We start from the raw sequence: 17,445 nt of genomic DNA on the forward strand, positions 1-17,445 counted from the left end.
ACTCAAGCAGGGCAGAAACTCAGAGGCAAGAGCTGATGCAGAGGCCATGGAGGGGTACTTACTGGCTTGCCTCCCCTGGCTTATTCAGCCTGCTTTCTTACAGAATCCAGGACATCAGCCCAGGGATGGCACAATGGGCTGGGCCCTCCCTCATTGATCACTAATTGAGAAAATGCCTTACAGCTGGATCTCATGAAGGCATTTCCTCAATGAAAGCTCTCTGATGACTCTAGTTTGTGTCAAACTGACACACAAAACCAGCCAGTATATCACCCGAGGGCGAAAGGATGGAAACGGATGTTCCAAGCAAATGGAACCAAGAACAAACAGAAATAGTATCTTAGTATTTGACAAATAGACTTCAAAATTAAAACTAATCAGAAAAGATAGGAAAGATACTACATACTCACTAAATGAAAAATCAACCAATGGGATATTATTATAAGCCTAAACATTTATGCACCAAATACAAGGGTACCTAATTTGATAAAAAAGAGATGCTACTACATCTCAAATTACATATTGACCCTAATATATAAATAGTGTATGACTTTAATACCTTCCTCTCTGGTCACCCAGACAAAACCAACAGCGAAACCCTGGAGCTAAACAAAACCACAAATCAAATGGACCTAACAAACATGTATAGAACACTTTCCCAAACACTGAAGAATAATACATTTTCTTCTCAGCAGCCCATGGAACTTTCTCCAAAACTGACCACATACAAGGGCACAAAGCATGTCTTAAAGAAAAATTGAAATAACATCCTGCTTCCTATTTGACCACCATGGATTAAAGCTGAATATCAACATCAATATGAGTATACAAACTCATGGGAGCTGAATAACTTGCTACTGAATAAAAACAGGTCAAGACTGAAATCAAAAAGGAAACTAAAATTATTTTAGGACCGAATGAAAATGAAAATACAGCATGCCAAAACATAGGGACAAAAATAAAGGCAGTTCTAAAAAACAAGTTCATAGCATTGTGCACCTATATCAAAAACCTGGAAAGTTACCATATTAATAACTTAATGACACACTTGAAAGCTCTAGAAAAACAAAAGAAATAACACCAAAAAGAAATTGACAGGAATAAATAACCAAACTCAGAAGGCAATGAAATAGAAGCAAGCAAACGAAAAGAACTAACAATACAAAGAGTCAATAAAAATGACTCTTTGAAAGAGTCAACAAGATTAACAAACCTTAAACTAAACAAATCAGAAGAAAAAATCTCCAAATTAATAAAATTAAAGATGAAAAGGGAGACATTAGATTGGACACTAAGGAAATTCAAAAATCATAAGAACTTATTTTAAAATTTTGTATTCCACTAAAGTGGAAAACCTAAAATAAATGAGTAAATTTCTTGATATATATGACATACTAAAGTTAAATCAGGACAAAATGAACATTTTAAACAGATGCATAAACCCTATTAAAATAGAAACAATAATTAAAAATCCAGCCTAACAGATTCAGCACAGGATTTTGCCACATTTTCAAAGAAAAACCAATGTCAATACTTCACAAATTATTCCACAAAATAGAAACTGAAAGGCCATTTCCAAGTTCTTTTTATAAATCCACTATTACCCTGATGCCAAAACCACACAAATACTCAACAAAAAAAGAGAAAATTATAGACCAGTGTCCCATATAGATGTAGATGTGAAATTTCTCAATAAAACAGTAGCAAACCAAATCCAAGAAAACATCAAAAAGACTATCCACCATGATCAAGTTAGATTCATCTCAGAGATGCAGGGATAGGTCTGTGTATGTAAACTGGTAAATATAGCCCACCACATAAACAGACTGGAAGACAAAACCACATGATAATCTCATGGGATGCAGAAAATGCCTTTGAAAACAGCCAATAACCCTTCATGATAAAAAGTCTTGAAGAGACTAGGGATGCGAAGAACATACATCAACATGGTGAAGACAATTTACACCAAGTTCACATCCATCACCTTTCTAAACAGAGAGAAACTCAAAGCATTTGTACTAAAATCACACCAAAAAAAGGTTGTCTGCTCTCTATATAGCTATTCAATACATCATTTGAAGTCTTAGCTAGAGCAACATGACAACCAAAGGAGATGAAGGAGATACAAATAAGAATGAAAAAAGTCAGATGATATGATTTTATACATAAAAGAACCCAAAGACTCTGCCAGGAAACATCTACAGCTGATAAATGTTTCCAACAAAGCGTCAGGACAAAAAATCAACAACATAAAAATCAGTAGCCTTCCTATATACAAGTGACAAACATCCTGATAAATAATCAGGGAAACAGTGCCTTTCACAATAACTCTGTGTGTGTGTGTGTGTGTGTGTGTGTGTGTGTGTGTGTGTGTGTGAGATGGAGGAAGGTCATTGGTTAAATAAAAAGAAACTGCTTGGCCCTCATTGGTTAGAAGATAGGTGGGAGGAGTAAACAGAACAGAATGCTGGGAGGAAGAGGAAGTGAGCTCAGACTCCACAGCTCTCCTCTCGGGAGCAGACGCCTCAGAGAGACGCCATGCTCCCAGCTCCCAGGCAGACGCACACTATGAAGCTCCGACCCAGGATGGACATAGGCTAGAATCTTCCCGGTAAGCACACCTAGGGGCGCTACACAGATGATTAGAAATGGGCTAAATTAATATGTGAGAATTAGCCTAGAAGAGGCTAGATAGAAATGGGCCAAGCAGTGATTAAATGAATACAGTTTGTGTGTTGTTATTTCGGGCATAAACTAGCCAAACAGCCGGGGGTGCTGGGGACACAGCCCCGCCGCCCATATTACTACATGTGTGTGTCACTCTAACCAAGCAAGTAAATACTGATATAATGAAAACTTTAAAATACTGAAGAAGACATCAGAAGATGGAAAGACTTCCCATACTCATGGATCATGCTTTCTGCCATGATGATAATGCACTAAACTTCTAAACTGCGAGCCAGCCTAGTAAGAGACACTTCTTTTCACAGTGGGCAACAGTCAGTGTTGAGACTGAGTGCTTGACCCTAAATAGGATATCATTATCAAATCCCACCACCACCCAACCTCACCACCATCTACCAATAGCTAAGGAGCATGCTGAAAGAAGAGGCAGAAATAAGCCAAAAGTCAGAGGATCTGGGAGAGTTCTGTGAAATGCCCTCTCGGGCAGGATGTGACTCTCACACACATGGATTCAAAGCAGCTGTGATTACCTGTGCAAGATCAACCCAGCAAACATTCTGGCAAAGATGGAAGAGGCGCTATTGGGCCTTACCCTTACTGAAGAACTATCAGCTGTTGATGGTTGCTGGGGAAGGAAAAACTCATTCTTCTTTGGAAGTGTTCCCATGTGTAAGATGCCCTTGCTCCAGGTATGGCTCAATACCCGAGCACATGTAGGCACCACTAACCGGACTCTAATGAGTTAGCAGAAGAAAAGGAAGAGGAGGTGGAGAAGACAGAATTGGGAGGGGAGGGGACATGTTCAAGGGATATGGGAGAGAGGAGGAGGAGAGAAATCCAGTGGAATGATGATATTTCACTATACATACATATATGAAGTCCTCAAGGTAAAGGCAACTGCGATTCAACACGGGGAACTTTTGCATATGAACTTCAGGGTCTCTAAAGAGCAGGATCCGTGCTGGCTCTTCATAGCCACTCCCTCACTGTCTTCAGATACATGGTGCAGCACACCCATCTGAAAAGTTGTCTCCACCTCCTAGAGATTTTAAAGGAATCATAAAGAAAATAGATGCATTGACTGCCGTGCACAGAAGTGTTTAATGGCTAACCTCATTCATTAGAAGAGAACTTACAATATAACCATGTTGCTTAATTTTTCAGGAGTTTACCATAGCCCGCTATTTTTTTTTTACAACTTAGGATTCTAAAAAGGAAATACAAATTTTTTGCCCAAGAATTTCTCAAGGGACTGCTTAATTGAAACCCTCCTCTCCTAAGATCAGTTTCCAAAGGGAACTAGAAAATTACACAATTGGATGAGGACTGGAGATGCCCAGGAAAGACAGCGATGAATGTGAAGGAAAACAGCGTGCAACAAACAACTTGAAGGGGTTTTCTCTAACCACACCCCCACTTACGGATTTGTATAGGCTCCAAAAATGGTTCATCACATACAATAAAATACCAGCTTGTGTCCTCTGACAGTTTCATCAGGTGGTTTCTTTTCTACTTGAAACGTTGAGAATCACAAAGTGGTAGGCTCCCTCAGTGTTCTCATCGTGGAAGGACTTAAGACTGATACTGTGTTCCCTTTTCCCCACAACGTCTCCAGCATAAGTTAACATCAGTGTTTTTTATCTTGGCCATTCTTACAGGTATAAGATGGAATTTCAGAGTTGTTTTGATTTGCATTTCTCTGATGACTAAGGATGTTGAACATTTCCTTAAGTGTCTTTCAGCCATTTTAGATTCCTCTATTGAGAGTTCTCTGTTTAGATCTGTACTCCATTTTTTTACTGGATTATTTGTTCTTTTGATGACCAATTTCTTGAGTTCTTTGTATATTTTGGAGATCAGACCTCTGTCTGATGTGGGGTTAGTGAAGATCTTTTCCCATTCTGTAGGCTCTTGTCTTGTCTTGTTGACCGTGTCCTTTGCTTTACAGAAGCTTTTCAGTTTCAGGAGGTCCCATTTATTAATTGTTTCTCTCAGTGTCTGTGCTGCTGGTGTCATATTTAGGAAGTGGTCTCCTGTGCCAATGCGTTCAGGTGTACTACCCACTTTCTCTTCTAAAAAGTTTAGTGTAGCTGACTTTATGTTGAGGTCTTTGATCCATTTGGATTTGAGTTTTGTGCATAGTGATAGATATGGGTCTATTTTCATTCTTCTACATGTTGATATCCAATTATGCCAGCACTATTTATTAAATATGCTTTCTTTTTTCCATTTGATATTTTTTGCTTCTTACAGACAACTGTCTTTCAGAAAAGCGGGAGGAGAGAAAGACACCCCATGCTGATGTAATGTATTTCCCACATACAAAAAAAAAATATCTCCTTCCTCGTGGAAAAAAAGCAAGTTGGGGAGGAAAAGAATTTATTTGGTTTATACTTCCATATTGCTGTTCATCACTGAAGGAAGTCAGGACAGGATCAAACAGGGCAGGATCCTGGAGGCAGGAGCTGATGCAGGGGCCATGGAGGGGTGCTGCTCACTGGTTTACTCCACATGGCTTACTCAGCCTGCTTTCTTTTTTATTATTTTGATTGAGCTACACATTTTTATCCGCTCCCTTCCTCCCCTCCCCTTCTCCCCTCTCCCATGATCCCCATGCTCCCCATTTACTCAGAAGATCTTTTCTTTTTCTCCTTCCTATTTAGATCCATGTTTGTCTCTCTTAGGGTCCTTTATGTTGTCTAGGTTCTCTAGGATTGTGAATTGTAGGCTGATTTTTCTTTGCTTTGTGTCTAAAAACCACTTATGAGTGAGTACATATTATATTTGTCTTTCTGGGTCTGGGTTACTTCACCCAATATAGTTTTTTTTCTGGATTCATTCATTTGCCTGCAAATTTCAAGATGTCGTTATTTTTTATCGGTGAGCAGTACTCCATTGTGTAAATGTACCACATTTTCTTTATCCATTCTTTGGTTGAGGGGCATCTAGGTTGTTTCCAGGTTCTGGCTATTACAAATAATGCTGCTATGAGCAGAGTTGAGCACATGTCCTTGTGGCATGAATGAGCATCCTTTGGGTATATACCCAAAAGTTTAGCCTGCTTTCTTTTTTTGTTGTTTATTTATTTATTTATTTATTGAAAAAATTTCTGCCTCCTCCCCACCTCCTATTTCCCTCCCCCTCCTCCCCCTCCTCTCCCCCTCCCCCCACTCCATTCCCCCTCCCTCTCCAGTCTGAAGAGCAGTCTGGATTCCCTGCCCTGTGGGATCTATTGGGAGCTCACCAAGGCCAGCTGTACTGGGACTGAATAAGCATGTGATAAAACCGGACTCTCTGAACATGGTGGACAATGAAGGCTGATGAGAAGCCAAGGACAATGGCACTGGGTTTTGATCCTACTGCATGAACTGGCTTTGTGGGAGCCTAGCCTATTTGGATGCTCACCTTCCTGGACTTGAATGGAGAGGGGAGGACCTTGGACTAGCCTGCTTTCTTATAGAACTCAGGACCACCAGCCCAGGAATGGAGCCACCCATCATGGGCTGGGTCCTCCCTCATCAATCACGAGTTGAGAAAATGCCTTAAAACCAAATCTGAAGGAGGCATTTCCTCTATGGAGTTTCCTCCTCTCTGATGACTCTAGTTTGTGTCAAGCTGATACACAAAACCAGCCAGTTTATCCCAGTAGTCAGAAGTTACTACAAATACATGGGACCCCTAACATCAAACTGCTACATGAAGAAGGGGCATTAGGTCAAAACTAAGAAAACACAGAAACATCCCAAGTTTAAGCAACAGCCCGTGGATGTTGGTCCATGGGTTAGCCAGACATACCGCAGCCGCTAAGAAAGCAGCAGTATTTCTCTGCATTGTCTTGGAAACTGCTTTCTGTACTAAAGTTATTCTTAAATTAAAAGTTTATTTTTAAAAAATACTGTGTTCCTGGCCACACTCATTAGGACAGAATTTCCACGAAGAAGGGTTTCTTTTCTTTGGCTTCAGATTTGAACTACTGATTTGGTTTTCCTAATGAGTTCGAGAAGTTGGATTCGAATGTGATTTTCTGTGCAAAGTCTTTCTGACCATTTCAACTCTGCCCAAAGTTTTCAAGTTTCATGTACATTTGTTCATGGAAAATTTTAATATGATACTCGTATTAATTATTTGAGACTTTTCATGCCGTGTATTTTGATCACAGTCCCACTCCTTCCCATAACTCCTCCTAGATCCACCCCCACATCCCCACGCCCCCTCCCAACTACTGACTTTTTTTAATAACCCAGTTTGTGCCACCCATATGTTCAGGGGTGTGGGGCCGTCCTCTGGAGTGTGGTCCACCTACCAGGAGCCACACCCAAAAGGAAAACTGACTCTCCCTCCCCGAGAAGCCATCCACTGTCAACAGCTCTCAGCTTGGAGCGGGAGTTCATGCTAGAGTATTGACTGATGGAAATGTCTTAAAGGAACAGAAATAAAAATAAAGATGGAGAAGTAGCGCAACAGTTTTAAAAGACATCAGGTTAGGAATGACGTTTAGTGGCCGAGCACTATCCTAGGGGATACACGGTCCTGGGTTCCATCCCCACTACTGTAAGATAAAACAATAAAATCTGTTCCCAAATACTTTGATGCTCTCTCTTTTAAGAAGAGGAGTCTATTTCCCCTCCTCTTGACACCAGCATCATCTCTGGAGGAACTGAGGGTAACAATAATTATATTATTGTCACCTCCTAAGCCACGTTAGACACCATGTCTGCCTTCTTCCTTGCCCTCTCTCAGAGATCACCCGGTCTCACCAATATCATGCTGTAAACACCCTAGCTGCCCTGTGCTGTGTCCATGGACTGAAGGCGATGACCATCTTGGAAGAGATATCTTCAGCCCGGTCAGCCCTTCAGATGCAATCAGCCCCAGCTGATAGCCTGATCACAATCTCACAAGACAGCCAGAGCCGTTTGGCAAAGCCATCCCCAAATTCCTGGCCCACAGAAAGAAACTGGAAAAAATAAAATACTTCTAAGTGCTGTGTTGGGGTAATTTACATCACCTCGATAGACAATCCCTTGGTCCATCAGCACCCCTACTCCTACCACGGATTAGAAGTTCAAAACAGGTCTCCTGGTGCTAAAACCAAGATATCAGTGGGATTGCCTCCTTCCAGAGGATCCAGAATGGAAGCTACTTTCTTGCCTTCTGCAGCTTCTGGGGGCTGCCTGCCTTCCTTGACTTGTGACTCCTTCCATCTTCAAAGTCAGTATCGTACAGCGACTCCCACTTCTTCTCTCCTAAGTACAGCTTTGTCTCTGACACAGACCCCTAGCTCTACCGCCTCTGTCTTTCATTTGGAAGATCCTGGATTCCCTGCCCTCATTTCCCATCTTAGCATCGGCAGTTTAGCCACCTCAATTCTGTCTTCAACCTTAACTACGCCCTTGTCTTAGTCGGAGTTTCTATCGCTATGAAGAAATGTCATGACCATGGCAACTCTTGTAAAGGAAAAACATGTCACTGACTGAGGTGGCTTACGTTTCCAGAAGTTTAGTCCATTATCATCATGGTGTGATATGGTGGTGTGCAGGCAGACGTGGTGCTGCAGAAGTGTCCTTCATCTTGACTTCCAGGCAGCGGGAAGGGGTCTGAGACACTGGCTGTGGCTTGAGCACAAAGCCGGCCTCCACAATGACCCACATCCTCCAGCAAGACCACACCTCCTCCAGCAAGGCCACACCTCCTCCAGCAAGACCACACCTCCTCCAGCAAGGCCACACCTCCTCCAGCAAGGCCACACCTCCTCCAGCAAGACCACACCTCCTCCAGCAGAGTGCCACGCCCTTTGGGGGGCCATTTTCTTTCAAACCACACATTAATATTTTATAGTCTGAGGGTTACCTGCCACAGTCAGTCAGACGAATTTGTGAACGTCTCAGAATTGTGCTTTCAAGTATACAAAGTACTGTACAGACGACTGAAAAAGAAATTAATTCTCCTGAAACCAGTTATTAAACTCCTTGTAAACATCGGTGTTGCAGTAGAACACGATTCTCTGATAACAGATTATAAGCAGAGGCGTTGATAGTTAACCTTGATCATCAACTTGCTGAGACTTAGAAACACCTGGAAAACAGGCCTCTGAGAATGCCTGTAGGGGGTGATTTCCATTAGGATACCGAAGTGGGAAGACCCTCCTGCCGTGGATGACACCAGCCCCGGGGCTGGGATCCTGCTCTGCAGAAGGAGAAGGTGAGCTGAGCCCCCCCCCCCCCCCCCCCCCCGAAGTCGTTACCCTCTGCTTCTTGACTATGCACGGAACAGGGCCATCTGCTTATAGCCCCTGCTGTCTTGACATCGCACCATGCTGGGTTTTAATCCTGAACTGTGAACCAAAACGAATCCTTTTCTCCCTTTGGTGGCGTTTACCACAGCCACAGGGAAAGTTCTTATGACAAAGAACTAACAGTAGATCCAGTAACTTCTTTCATTTCAAAATGGACGCTAATGTGACATTGTCATTTCAGATCTTGAAGTATAAAGAATTCCATTTCCGCCGTGCCATTATCCCAGGCGTTGCTGTTGTTTGCTACCTACACGCACAAGCCGAGGCGAGACTAGCTTCCTGCTCCAGACTGCTCCCTGCAGGCTCGCTGAGCTGGACTGCAGACATGAGGGAGAGTCCTGGGGGCGTAAAGGCACTGTTTGACTTTTTAGCATTATATTTCATGAAGTTAAAATATGTCAAAATCTCCGCTGTTCAACTCTAATCGGCTATTAAGCACCAAGTGTGTACCAAAAACATCACGTGCCCAACCTCGGCTGGAAAACAACAACAGTAATGGAAAGTCTGTGGCCATGTGGAAATGGAGCCAAAATTCCAGGAATTTACAGAGGAAAAATCTTCCCTCAAAGTGGACATATTTGTGTAATAAATCTAAGGACTTCAAACCAGGGTAGGGGGGATAGAATTAGCAAACACAGCAATAGTGACATCTAGTGGGCAACATTGGTAAAGCCACACTAGTGCCTAGGATGAAGCTTCAGAGGCACAGAGCATGTGGCCACTGCTGGTATGTGGCTCATAAATATTTTATTGGGCTTTATGTATGCATTAAGCTTGAGACGTGTCTTATTTTCATGAACTTATTACAGCAATTTAAGGAGTAATAATAATAAAAATTTGCATTTAAATAAAAAAAGACTCTGTTAAACCCTAACAGAAGTTAATATCAAGGCAGGCTTGTGGACAGTGACCCAGGCTCTTCTGCATCCATTCACACTGTGAGTGGATTCATCTCACCCAGACACAAAGTAAATAAGAAAATAATTCTGTCTGGTTTTTGTTGTGGGAGTGTCATATATCAACCTGTTGATTTCATTGGTTAAGCAATAAAGAAACTGCTTGGCCCTCATAGGTTAAAACATAGGTGGGAGGAGTAAACAGAACAGAATGCTGGGAGGAAGAGGAAGTGAGCTCAGAAAGACGCCATGCTCCCCTCTCCCGGACAGAGGCAATAGCTCTGCTCTCTGAGGCAGAAGCATGAAGCTCAGACCCAGGATGGACATAGGCTAGAATCTTTCCCGGTAAGACTGATGCTACACAGTTATTAGAGATGGGTTGATCGGGATATGAGAACTAGCCTGTAAGGGCTAGAGTTAATGGGCCAAGCAGTGTTTAAATGAATATAGCTCTGTGTACTGAGCTGACAACAAACCTTGGTAATCAAGTTCTTGGTGCCACTTTGCAATCATGCAGAATAGAAGAGTCATGAGTCATAAGCCACATTTTGGGGTGACATCTGTTAGGGTCCAGCCTCGACAGAGTTTGCATCTTCCAGGGTAGGAGTGTGAGGATGTTGAAGAGGGCTACTTGTTGGTTCCTGGCTGCTCAGCCCCGAAATAATCACACAGAAACTATATTATTTGCAATACTGTTTGGCTAATAGCTTAAGTGTATTGATAGCTAGCTCTTACATCTGGAATTAACCCATCTCCATTATTTTATATTTTCCCATGAGGCACATGGCCTACCAGCAAAGTTTCAGCACATCTGTCTCCAGCAGCGGCTCCATGACTTCTCCCTGACTCTGCCTTCTTCCTCCCAGAATTCAGTTTAATTTTCCCCACCTATCTCTATTCCCTGTACAGGCCCAAGACAGTTTCTTTATTAATCAATGGTATTTACAACATACAGAGAGGAATCTCACATCACCTCCCCTTTTCTGTTTAAATAAGAAGAAAGGCTTTAACTTTGACATAGTAAAATTACATATAACAAAACAGTTATCAAGCAAGAATTACAGTTACAATATTTATATCTACTTTATCTTTTATCATAACTAAGGAAAAATATAATAATATCTATTCTTCAAGCCCATCAAAGACTGCACAGGATATAATATTACCTAGGTAAACAGGAAGTGCAAACAAGCAACTTCCAAAACTCTAGAACTGACAGAGACATCTCGCTGCCTGAACATCCACCCAAAGGTTTTCTGTAATGTTGGGGCATCCATCTTCAACCTACAGGCTCATAGTATCCAGAAGACTTTTCCATGAAGCAGGAAATTTGAATATCTCCTCTGCCTATATTGGCAGTTTGTCAGTCACTTTCTTCTGTGTCCTGCAGAATGCCTCACAGACTCTTTCATGAAGCAGGAACCCTGAAGGATCAGCTCACCTTTAGGCAAGTTCAGCAGTCATTTCTCTGTGGGTCCTGCATGTCCAGTTGGTCAAGCAGTCCAGGCAAGAGCAGTATCTTACCCAAATGGCTAGCAAACTCCATAAGGAGCCTCTTCAATGTTCATCATCCTCTTGAAGTAGATTGGTTCTGCCAGGAGCAGATGTGTCTCGCTGTCAAGAAAAGTCCTAAATTCTTAAAACATTTTGAATGTCATATTCTGTAGTCTTTGAAAGGTTTGAAAAATACCCATCTAACTGAAACATATTTCTGTATATCTAGAAAATGTGACTAGAAGTTTGACTATTATAGATGGCTATCTATTAACCTATATTTCTTAATTATACACTATATTTTTAAATGAGCTGTGCAACCACAATACCTTCATCAAGAGCAGACATATATATATATATATATATATATATATATATATATATATATATATATAAAACAAAATCGACCTTAAATTTCTATCAATAAACCAAGATGCTTATCAATGCACATCTCTATAGCATATCCCTCTTTAAATGTAAACACACATTTATAAACAGTATTTGGGAAATTTGGTCACAGTTCTCTAGACTACTTCTTGTTGATTGGGGGTGCTGTTAATCAGGTATTTCATGGTGTATCCTGTGTGCTAGGTTCATCTCAGCAGTTAGGTGAAGTAATTTGGGGGGGGGGGTGTTCACAGCAACCTTTCAGGGGGTCTTGGGTGCATCGAACCATATTAGTCTGGAAGCAATCCACAGGTTCTCATCCTCTGTGGAAACAAAAGAAGAACCTCTTTTCCAAAGCAGCATATCCTTAGACTCATATTTTAAAGTCAAAATACCTTTACGATGGTTTAGTTTAGCAAACTGTTTAATGAAATGTCTCTCTGTACTTAGCTCCTTCACAATCAAAAAATTCAAAGATACAATAATATATATAATCCAGAGTTTCTGTGAATTTTCCATCTTTACATAGCTTATTTTTCTTTCCTCCTTTTAAATATGACTGTCTGTACTTTGTCTCTTTAAAGATTTTGTTTTATTTTTTATATACCATATACTTCCTCTTACAATTCTCTGTACTCCTTTTCTTCTCTCTCCCAAGCCTATGTACATTTATTAAACACACTGTGACTCATTTAGAGTTCTTTTATGTCTAAATCTGTTCTTATTGCATATCTGTAACCCTTTTCTGACCAGAACAGCTTCTTAAAATGTTAAGCGCTTCTTAAAAACTTAAGCTGAGGCATTACTAGGGTATATACGGTACTTTCTGCTTGCTCCGCATAGTCCAACATGGTGAAAGTCCATTCATTGCCTCTGCAAGACATGCACATTACCCCAGTTCCAAGTATGCAATGACTCTACATCAAGCCATTAAGCAGTTTGTAACATGCTGCTTACAAACCCAATTTAAATGCTCCGTCTCCTGAAAGAGCTAAAGGTCGCACTGGCAGCATGACCCAGAAAGAGGCATTTCAAAAGGGCATATACCTTTTTTTCTGCTACCACTGAGTCAGGAAAACCTCTCTTAAAGGAGCTGCAGCATGTGGCCAGCAAGAATAGCCCATTTGAGAAAAAAATGCAGCTAAACTCTGTTTTGAGTGTCTAGAATTTCTTACCAAACTCTCTCAGGTTTTAAGTGAATTTTAGTCAGCCATGTTACCCTGATTCCATGCACTGAGATGTGAATTGAGATGGGACCCTGGACTGTGTAGGAGTGAAGAGGAGTGAGCTGAGCATTGGCAAGCATTCACTCGTTGCTTTTATTCTTCTGACTTCAGCCATAACGAGACCAAGTTCCCTCAAGTTGGCTTTCTTGCCGTGATGGACTGTAATGTGGAACTGTGAACTAGAACGAACCCTTCCTCCTTTCGGTCACCTTTGTCAGTGTCCTGACACAGCAACAGAGAAGAAGCTGGGCCTTTCCCCCCATGCTTCAGCTCAGGATGCTTTGCTCTTCACCTGTTAGGCCTTGTTGAATCTTTGCACTGAAATTACCACAGGGTTATAAGAGAGCATGAAGCCGGGGAGGGATGTGCATGCTAAACATGAACCACCAAGTGTTCGCAATACTGGAAGCCATATCCATAGTTGAGGAGGACCACACAGTAAACTTCATATTCAGAACGCCCTCTGGTTTACAACCATCTCTTGGCACCGTTTGTTTTCCTTACTGAACGTATCTAGTGGGAACTACGTTTTCTCACACCTGTCCTCCCCACACTGGAAAGATGGGCATAGAAGTATCACTCCATTTGAGATCAATGGTTATCAGCATGCTTACATAACTGTAATGGGTTTTCCTTTGGACCTCCAGCTCCCAAATAATGACACAGGGACTTCTTACTAAGTATGACAACTTGGCCTTAGCTAGGTTTGTTCCCAACTAGCTCTTAAAACTTAAATTAACCCATTTATATTAATCTACATTTTACCACATGGCTCATAACCTGTCCTCAGTACCTTACATCCTATTTCCTCTGAGTTTTACCGGCAAATCCCTGCCTCCCTGAGCTTTCCCAGAGCTCTCCCCTATCTCTTTCCAGAAATTATGCCTATATATTTACTCTCCTGCCTAGTTATTGGCCAATGCAGCTCTTTCTTAAACCAATCGGGTGTCTTGGCAGAGACACATCTTCACAGTGTACAAAAGGATTATCTCGCAACACATAGTAGATGGTGAAATCCTATCTCAAAAACTCGAAATAATAATATAGATGATTTTAAAAACTTACCAAGTTATAGTATTACAGGAATTAAGATGTACTGATCCTGATTAGTCAAATGTAGTCTGCTGAGAGCTTGCTAAAATAAAATATCCCCTGCTCTAACCCAGACTCAATGGCTCAGAGTTTGCATTATAACAAAATCCCCCACATACCTAAGATTCATGTTACATTTGAATATCTGTGAGCAAAAGCATCTGAGAATGTAAAATATAAGGCTATAAATGCACACACGCCCTTATTATATTTGCAGTTGATTGTTGTACATTCCCCACTGTCTCATTTATGTTTCCAATGCAGTACACCCGGGTCCTGGTGGAGCACTTGGAAGAGTACATATATTTGGTATAAGACAGTACTTTGTAACAATAAGCAATAATCTTTTGGAACTCTGACATGGTACTAAAATATGAACAATCTTTTGGGTAAGAAAGTTAGTAATCACACCAAAATCTTTGACATAATCTAGGTATATTAATTCATCATAAAAAAAGCACTTAAGCACATACAAAAAAAGTTGGCACAGATTAATGTTGAGAGAAAAATGGAAATTATTCAAAATAGTAGAGTCAATGAATAAATAAATTTGGTATATCCAACAGTGCAAAGGTTGACAATCACATTAAGCAACATGAAAATGTCTTTACCACCAGTGAGACAAGCAAGACTCATGTTTTTAAGAAAAAAAAAAAGATACTTTTATTGTTCACCCTTCTATCCTGGGGTCTGGGGAGAAGGGGCATGTTTTCCTGTTCGTGGATGAAAGTGGGGAAAGCTTTTGTGAGACATACAGTCTTTGTTCTGTCATGGAAAGTGTTCCAGAAGCTTGGGCTCACTGGAAACAGTCTGTTTGGTAAGGGGCAGCCCAGTTTCATATCATGAAATGTCAGCCTGGGCAGTGAAAGGGTCTCCTTCTTCCTTCCTCCTAGTATTGCTCCAGAAACAAGGGTGAAAGAATTTAAAATGACTGTTTCTGGGTCTTAAATCCATATTTCTGTGGAGTCCATCCTCGTTGCTAGAAAATGCTATCTGTGAGTTCGCCTACTAGCTAAACTTTGTTACTTCAAAATCAATAATATTCATGGTACTTTTGTTCGTGATAGCCAAAACCAAATTGAGTCACCCCAAATGTGTTCCTCACCCAGTGAGGGGGGACAAGGCAGCCCCATGCTTCTACTTTCCCAGTTCATAAAAGAGATCGTGGGGGAGTAGAGGCCATGGGGCAGTTCAGCGCAAGAAGCCATTTGGATGATCTTAAGCCCTAACTCAGCCTCCCATTATGGTGGTGTCCTCAGGCTAGCCAATTTATACTTCAATCCTTGGGGCAAATTTTAGGTAGGATCAGGACTTATCATTGGGACTAAAGATTACAATCTGTTGACATGTGAGTCCTGACATGCGTGCCCATACATGCATGCTTCCCTGATGTCAGTAGTCAATGCTTCTGATGACTTTGCAGAATATACTTGTCATGGAAAATGAGAATTAAACATATGTAGCATTTGTCCTATGGATTCCAAATTTACAAATTTTAGATGTTATCTATAATTCAAAGGCAGAAACAGTATTTTGATTTCTTTTCTCTCTCAGCTGACAATACACAGCACAGTACTCTCTTGCTATGCTGGGACAGGGGCAGCTGGGCAAGAGCCACATGCCCAACCAGAGAGCACAGGTTGTTTCCCTTCATGATCAGGGCCACTTTGAACACATACGTTGGCCACACAGATTCTTACAGTTGTCCTCACCATTGTTCCCAGGTGTTTCAGCCGTTTATGCCACTCTGACTTAAAAAAATAAAAAAGCAACAATTCCTTTTTCTTTTCAGCCCAAATTATAGGATTCACATTGAACTTGGACCTCCAGTCACTGCAAAAGCCTTCCTGGCAAACTGCAGTTTCTGCCATCTCTTTTTGTCAGCTGTTGGCTCTGGTCTTCACATATTCTCTTTACAAACTGGTGGTTTGAATGTGACATCCCACAGTCGTGGGCAGATGAACATTTGGTCCCCAGTTGATGGCACTGTTTGGGGAGGTTCAGGGGGCATGGTCTTGTTGGAGGAACTGTGTCACTGGAGGTGGCTTTGAAAGTTGAAAGATTCTGCCATCTCCAGTTTACTCTTTTTCCAGCTCATGGTTGAAGATCAAAATCATCAACTTCCTGCCCCCACCACCTTTGCTCTGCCATCAAGGATTCTAACTCTCTGGAAACTTAACCCCAAATCAGCTCTTTCTTCTATAAGTTTCCTTGGTCATGTTGTTTTACCACAGATGTAAAAAGTCGCTAATACATTCATCTCTGCTGCTACAGGTAAGAAGTTATTGATATGAACCAATGTTCTAAACATTCCTTACCGTTTTCACTAACATTGCTGCCTCATTCATCTTGCAATGTGCATCTGTCTCAAATATCACATATGCCAGAGGAAGGAATCTGCCTAGACGCCTATCAACAAACAGTGGATAATGAAAATACGCCACATGTACATAATAGAATATTATTCAGCAGTAAAAAAATAAAATAAAATTTAGTGGGAGGGAAATGGGAAGAGGGGAGGAGGTGGAAATTTTTAATTAAATAATAAAAAATAAAAATAAAATAAAAAAGCTTGAGATGAAAAATAAATAAATAAAATTTACCCCCTCTCCTGGCTTCCATACTCCAGCCCACAGCCCAGGCTAGCCCTTGGGACTGCTGTGGGAGCATATTCCACTCCTTCAGCCAATAGCCTTTAAGATACCAGCCCACTTGGGTGTGGTCTCTGATACTCTAAAAGAAGTTGTAAAGCCTGCACCTGCTCTATTGCTTCTGGCTGTTAGACTCTGTTCCTGTTCACGCAGAAGACTGTTATCTAGGACAGTGATCTGTAAGTTTTCCCCTTAAATAAATAACCCTTTTATTATTCATAATTTTGAACTGGTGTGGGATTATTTTATAACTTCCATCATCAAGGAACCCCAAATAAAACATTGCCCACCATCTGCTAACACTTCTTAAAATTCACCCAACATCCCCAAACAGCACTCCTTCCCCTGGGTTCCATATTCTAGCCTACAACTGCAGAAGGAAACTTAGGCTTTACCAGAGACCAGGTCGGATCTAGGGACCCAAGGCCCCAAAAACCCCAGCGGGTACATCCTACCAAACCTGAAGACTTGCTAGTCACCAGAATCCTTGGCCATTTAGGCCAGAAGACCGGAGAGGAAACAGAAACCAAGCAACAAAGCATGCACCCAACAAAGACAAATGCAGAAACCAATGCCTAGACCTATAACCATCCCAAACCCAGGCGCCTAAACACCAGTGTAAGACACAATCGATAGCAGCAAGGACAATATGGCACCACCAGAGCCCAGATCTCTAATGACAGCAAGACCTGAGCAATCCAATGCAGCTGGAACACAAG

The sequence above is a fragment of the Microtus oregoni genome, unplaced genomic scaffold, assembly GCF_018167655.1.
Source record: "Microtus oregoni isolate MIOR12 unplaced genomic scaffold, Mior012 000020F_ref0000438, whole genome shotgun sequence".
Classification (NCBI taxonomy): Eukaryota; Metazoa; Chordata; class Mammalia; order Rodentia; family Cricetidae; genus Microtus; species Microtus oregoni.